Source organism: Adiantum capillus-veneris, chromosome 3 (genome assembly GCF_014529385.1).
Source record: "Adiantum capillus-veneris isolate H3 chromosome 3, ASM1452938v2, whole genome shotgun sequence".
Classification (NCBI taxonomy): domain Eukaryota; kingdom Viridiplantae; phylum Streptophyta; class Polypodiopsida; order Polypodiales; family Pteridaceae; genus Adiantum; species Adiantum capillus-veneris.
Window position 1 is genome coordinate 119,725,937 of NC_140933.1, and position 7,624 is coordinate 119,733,560.

Sequence of the window (7,624 nt, forward strand, 5' to 3'; positions counted from 1 at the left end):
CATATGAAGCATGGCATGATAGGATGATAGAAAGCCTTCTATTGAGCACATGCGTGTTTTTGGTTGTTTGGCATATGCTTTGCTGCAATAAACACAACGGAAAAATCTGGATGATAAGGCTACCAAATGTATTTTTGTTGGTTATTACAGCCTATGGGGGTTTCTAAAAATGTTATTAATCAAGCTATTACTAATGCAGATGTACATGATGTACTTGATGAGGAAAGGGCTGAAAACGAGCAAGCTAGACGTTTGCCATAATGGCTGGTACATACATTGTGTCACAGTAAATTGGATGCACCTTTGTCTAGTCGCACTCGTTCAGGCTCTCGCCATGCATCTTATGCATCAGATTGTTATGCTTTGGCTATTTCTAGCTTACATGATGTTGAGGAACCTCTATCTTTTGACGAAGCACAAAATCCAAAAAATTGGATGGTTGCCATGCAATCAGAATATGATGCACTTATAGAAAATGACATATGGACTTTATGTGATTTGACTCCTAGCAAAAAGGCCATTGGTACGAAGTGGGTTTACAAGTTGAAACACAAGCCGGATGGTGAGATTGATCGTTATAAGGGTCAACTTGTTGCAAAGGGTTATTTTCACAACAAAAAGGCATAGATTATGAAGAGACTTTTGCTCCTACTTGCCGTATGACTACTGTGCGTTTTCTATATGCATTGGTAGCTCATTTTGGTTGGGATGTACATCAATCAGACATTGTTAGTGCTTAAGGCTTGAATGGTGACATATTTGAGGAAGTTTATGTAACGCAACCTCGCAATTTTGTCAAGAAATGACTAGAGGATAAAGTGTGCAAATGTAACAAAGCTTTGTATGGGTCGAAGCAATCTCCTCATGCTTGGTATGAGAAGGCTGACACTCATTTGGTCAAATGAGGCTTTCGTAACAGTCCAACAAAAAGCACATTGTATGTAAACTGTGAGGGTGATGTACTTCTCATTGTGGTTCTTTATGTGGATGATTTGCTAATCACTGGACCAAATGAGAGACATATTGCTGAATTTAAGGCTGATTTGAATGCTACTTTCAAGATGAAAGATTTGGGGTTGTTGCATCATTACTTGGGTATATAGTTTAAGCAATGTGATGGTGGTATTTCCTTGTGCCAAAAAAGTTACATAAAGACATTGCTATGTAAGTTTGGACTTGAGGATTGCAAACCTGTTGCCATTCCCACAGAAACATGTTTGAAATTGAGTCTTCATAATGTTGGTGATCCTGCAGATGTCACTTTTTACCAAACTACTATTCGATGCCTCATTTATGTATGCAACACGAGGCCAAATATTCAGTTTGCAGTCTCATAGGTCAACAGATTTATGCATAGCCCATGGTCTAAGCATTGTATATACGCCCATCATTCTAGGGCTACCTACCTTTCCATTGCACACTAAGTAAGACTCTCTTTATTTGTGTGCCTTGAGCTTCCTTTGTTCTTCTCCATGCTATGCGTGTTTTCTTGCAACCCTAATTCCAACATAACCTTTGTCTCCCAAACAAACCCTGAATTGTTCTTTGAAACTGTAATTTTGTGCTCACAATGATGTATATATTTTGCTTAGCGATTAGAATGAGGTGTGTATGTAAGTCTTCTTTGTTCATAATCAATCAAGGTTCACCCTCTAGAGAAATAAAAAAGTGCACATCGCATGAGTTAGAATATTATAGGATTGGTAGAATAATGGGGAGTGGAGAGAGAAAAATTTCTTGTACTCTTTCACGTCCAAAAGGAAATACAATTCTTCGTTGGAAGTGAGTTTTATGGCTTAAACACACATTAACCCTAAGAAATTGCACAAACTAGAAAGGGTGAAAGCCGGCATTGTGTGGGTTATTCATTTAAGATAATATAAGCATTAAAAAAACAATCTAGTTATGGTCGAGAACTAGGATGTGAGGAAGATAGAGATAGAGATAAATGCTTATGTAGAGGTAGATATGTGGTTTTAGAGTGAGAGAGTTTGAGGGATAGATATGTGGTTAGAGAGGGAGATAAATGGAGAAATAGAATAGCAAAGGATTTAAGGGATAGATAGATAGATTTGGTTAGAGAGGGAGATAGATGGAGAAATAGAACAACAACAAATTTAAAGAGTAACACCTTACACAATACGCCCACAAATATGTTGTTGACTTGTCAAAGAAGCAAACAATTTGTACCTTAGACACCTTCTTAGGGAAATCAAAATACTTTATTGATGAGGTAAAGATGTGTACATTAGATGATCATAAGCTTGTCAAAATGCGTGTGTGCTTGAAAATTTAGCTAGAGCTTCCCCAAGGCATACATAGAAGTTGGTCCTCTCTATTCTCACTCCCTCCCACTAGCATCACTTCATTCACTAACTCTTGATTCCTTTACAATGGAGAAGAGGGTCCTTTATATAGATGGGAAGAATCCTGAAGAGCTCCACTTGGTTCAATGTGGACATGGGATGAGGAGTGTTGAAAATGATATGTTCTTCTCTGGTGTGGATAGGGAGGGTAGTGTCCACCATTTATATATCGCCTTGGCCATAGCCCCAAAAATTATAAAAACATTTGAGCATATTATTAAGCTCATGAGCTACAACTTTTGTGAAGAACACTTTTTCAAATTTGAATGAAATCTGGATGCCAAAAATTCCACAAAGACATGTATTTTTCTCTCTCCAAACGTCTTTAGGTGGGCCCCTTTGCATTGAACTTCCTTATGGCTCTAAGAATACACACATCATGGTGTATGTAAGCATGACCTTGAATCTTGAATTTCCTTATGGCTCCAAGAATACGCACATCGTGGTGCATGTAAGCATGATTATGATCTTTGAAAAGAGTGTAGCATCCCAATAAAAAATCAATAGTAATGTAAAATTAAAAATAAAATATGATAGCTATAGGATCTAGATATGAGACAAAGTAGATAAATAAAACTCACAGTCATTAAGGCTTTTTATCTTTGTACATCTCAGAAGTAAACTTTAGAAAGTTACTCAAAAATTATTTAGGTAAATAATACCCACACACACACACACACACACACACACACACACACACACACTTATGTATATTATTAGAAACACACACACACACATACACTTATGTAAATAATACCCACACACACACACACATATTATTCTAGTAAACCCCAACCCCCCCCCCGGTGATTAAAACTCTCTAGACTGACCCACACAATTATACATGTGCACAACACTTGTGCCACGTAATGTGCATTGAAAAGAATGCACAACATGTGAGCAAATCGTCTAGAAACTGGCACATTATCTCATCGATCGAAAAACATGTTGATCAAAAACCAAACACAAAGCACAATCAACCAATTTCATGTGGTTGAAATCATCATTATCAAGAGCCGTCTCACAAGAAAAACTGCTCTGCAATGAGCCATCGTAGCCGCTATGCACTGGTAGATGCCACCAAAGCTGGAAATAGGGAAACTGTTAAAGCCAAAATGTTGTCGAGGGGGGGTCACCTATGAGACACTGTGGAGCCGTGTTGTCAAAGTCGGGAGGCCAAGGATGTCGAGGGAAATTGTCAAAGCCAAACTGCTCTGGATGAGCGCTGTAGTCGTGGCGATGAAAGATAGCCAAGCTGCTCTCTCTTGCTCTTGCTGCATCAAAGCCAAGGAAAAAAAAGTCATGCCACCTTCTGCCGTTGGATGGAAGCACTCACCAACATCATAGCCACCACAAATCACCAAGAAGAACGCCGCATGGCTAATCACTGTCGAGTCGTAGAGGAGAACGCTGAAAGCTAAGAAGATGCCATAGAAAGTGTGTGCGCCGAAGCCAATTCCGAGCCAAAGATCTGATTTGCTGTCTCACTCTCTTTGCACCTGTAGGAAAGTTGAGGATACACCGTCACTATCGGGAATGCCGGTCAGCTCTCAGGTGATGCTTGGGTTTATTTGCGCATGCGCTAGCCAAAAAACAACATGATCAAAAGAGCTTCCAACTCTCTCTCTTTCTTTCTTTTCTCTGAAGCCGGACCTTCAATATCTCTTCTTGCTTTCTCTCATTTTTTAGTGTGTGAAGCCACTTTTAAAGAGAGAAAAAAAATATTTCTTTGTTCTTCTCTGTCAAAATCTCTGAAGTCTATTATTGCTCGCTTTACTTCAAGGTGGTGGAGTAGAGTGGCAAGAAGAAGCACTCACTCCTTATTCTTCTATGTATAAAAAATAAGCGAGTAAGTAAGTAGAGCCAATGGGCAATCGAACATCGCACGTTCGATCTCAGGAAAAGGCACAACACCTTTATTCCAACAAAAACCAGCTCAAAAGAGTGAATCTGGACAGACTGTCAACACTCACTACAAAATGGTCACCATACTCAACATCAAGAAAAAGTATCCGTCTAGATACATAACCTATGGCGAGGATATCGTAGTGGGGAACTCTAGCAGCTTGTATCACTGAAGGTATCTCAACATTCAAGAGTACTCCAATTCAATGAAACCTCACACATGACCCTCCAAAGGCTGAAGCAGACACAAAAGACTCGCCACAATCTCAGGAAAGGCTCTTTCGGTTCAAGTCACAAAAACGGCTAGGGAAACTGCCAAAAAATGTCTCCACATGGTATACAATGGGAAGTAATTACAACTCAATGTACATGAGAAATCATGCACAAATAGGCATTAGAAACTGCTACATGCAGTGAACAAATTTTGATGGAGATATATGCTCTAAAAAGAGCTCAATAGCATTGTGTGTGCTCAAGGAAGTACGCATCTATGAGCACAAAGCCGTATGTAGAGAAAACTAGTGCCAAAATGATTGCCAAGAATGCTTGCGGAGGCATTGTACATGTGCATGTTTGAAAACCTAGAGAAACTGGGTGTATGTGGGTTTGAAAGCCCACCTATAAACCTACTATGAGACAAGCTTAAGGGGTGTCCCGGGGCGTCCACTAGGAAATATGTAAGATAGCACGTGAGAACAAAATAAGGGATTTATAATTAGGTACATTTACAAAAAAATGTACTTACATAAAGGGTTTTTAATTGATAATGTGAAAATTTCCATGCGTAAGGGCTAGGTTATTTACAAAAATGCATACATATGGGGTACATATAATACTTGAAAATATACAGGTAAGGGATTATTTAAATACCTCTTGTTTGCAAGTGCTATATGGAAATTTTACATAGTAGACTCCCTGAGAGGGGTGTCCACTGTGGAAAATGTAAGATAGCACGTGTGTTCAACAAAAGGGTATTAAATTTGCTAAAGCCTTACATAATTTTATACATTAGGGTTAGACATTATTAATAAAGATAAACTTATTCAAAGCTTTTTTGATATCCAAAACATCAAGAAGGATGAATACGTTTACTTATGCTCACCTAGCTAACAAAGTTTCATTACTTTACCTTCTATACATATGAAGAAATATTTGACGGCATACACAATCCTTGGCTAAATACCCAATGCCTTTGTTGATCCTTGATAAGAGACAGTCTCTTAATCCCTAATAAGGATTAAAAGATTGTATCCCTCCTATGATTACTTTTACTTATGCTCACCTAGCTAACAAAGTTTCATTACTTTACCTTCTATACATATGAAGAAATATTTGATGGCATACACAATCCTTGGCTAAATACCCAATGCCTTTGTTGATCCTTGATAAGAGATAGTCTCTTAATCCCTAATAAGGATTAAAAGATTGTATCCCTCCTATGATTAAGGCCGTATCGCTCATCACTAATTCACTCATTCAGTGTGAAAGTGTTGCATAAGGCCACTTGTCTTCAGGCCCGGGGAGTCCACTATGTAAAAATTGCATATAACACATGCAAACAAGAGGTATTTAAATAATCCCTTACCTGTATATTTTCAAGTATTATATGTATCCCTTATGTGTGCATTTTTGTAAAAAAACTAGCCCTTATGTATCAAAATTTCAACTTTATCAATTAAAAAACCCTTTATGTAAGTACATTTTTTTGTGAATCTACCTAATTATAAATCCCTTATTTTGTTCGCATGTGCTACCTTACATATTTCCTAGTGGATGTCCTGAGCCTTTAGGGTGCAAGCATAACCAACTGGATATGGAAAAAGGCCTTCCCTTTACCTACGATTAGAATTACCCAGGGCTTCCTTGCCACAACCACGTTGGAAATTGTAGTAAGTTTAATTTCAATGTTTCTACAACCTTTATTGGGAATCGATGACAAAGTAGGGATGTCATAGTATTTAGTCAATACAATGAAACTAGTGGTTACATTGTTCACCATTAGGGCATCATAGAACAATACAAGCACCTCTTGAGCACTTTGTGCCAGAGTACCAGCAAGCATAAAGGAAAGGGTATGTCTTGAAATTTAATTCAACTCATTTATGCAAGAAATCAAGAGAAGGCATGCCACTACTCCCTCAAAATATATTTGCTTCTTCATTTATGGACCACGTGGTTGTAGAACATGCATACATGATGGTAATGAGTGTAAGTCTCCCTAAATATTAGTGCAATCACCATCTTCATGTGTACAAAAAGGTGATGATGAGATGAGTATGTTCACTTGTAATGTTAGCGACACTCATATATATGTGTTGGTCATGTCTCTAAGAAGATTATGATGTTTTCTTTAAACATTGATAGGTATGGAGAGGGACATGGGTATGCCCAGATCTATGTCCAATCTGGCGTATTCTCATGTGGTTCACGCGTTTTTGGGCTCTGTAGTAGCAAAAGGCGGAACAACATACTTCTTTCAGCAATATGTCACTACTAACGGGAGATGATGAAAATCAATCACCGATGAACGAGGAACTTGTGAAGGAGGCTAGTTGGCTACGAGGGGGGTGTAAGTGTTTGCCCAAGTTTGGACTTTCTTATGCGGCATGGGCCTTTTAGAATCAACACATAAGTAGGCATATTCCCGTGGATTCAAAGTGGCTATTGTTGTTTTTAGGAAAATATGGAGTGGTTTTCTACTCCTTTGTCCCATGATGTGCACTCTCGTCTATGGTGTTTCCAATCTTTTTGGCCTACCACCGGGGCCCCTTTGTGAAGTGTTTGTTTTTTTGCAAGTTATGTGGCAAACTGTGTGATTTATTTTAGGCTGGGTTCAAACGAGGGCGTCGGTAGCCCCTCTTCATTTTTTTTTCCTCTATTTCCTCTACTTTTCTGGTTTAGATGAGGTGGCCAAAAAAAAATGTTAGTAGCAACAATAGCAAATCAACAAGAGCATAGTGGAGTAGGAGTACTCAAACCTCATGCCCACACTTGGCGCTCAAAAGCACGGTGGACAAATCCTGAGAGAGAGAGAGAGAGAGAGAGAGAGAGAGAGAGAGAGAGAGAGAGAGAGAGAAGAGAGAGAGAGAGAGAGAGAGAGAGAGAGAGAGGGTTGGGGGGGTGATTGCCCAAACTGATGGTATGCCCGAAACTTCACCACACCTTTAGGTCTAATACTTGAATGCTATGTAATAGCTACGCCTATCTAAAATTTTTGTTGTTGTGTTTGAACCCACCCTTCCAGAATAGCTACGCCCTTCCAACATTTTTGCCGTTGTGTTTGAACCCACCTTTAAAAATAACACATAGTAGGGAAAAGAGTCCCCTCTTGCATGGGCTAAATAAAAGAGCTT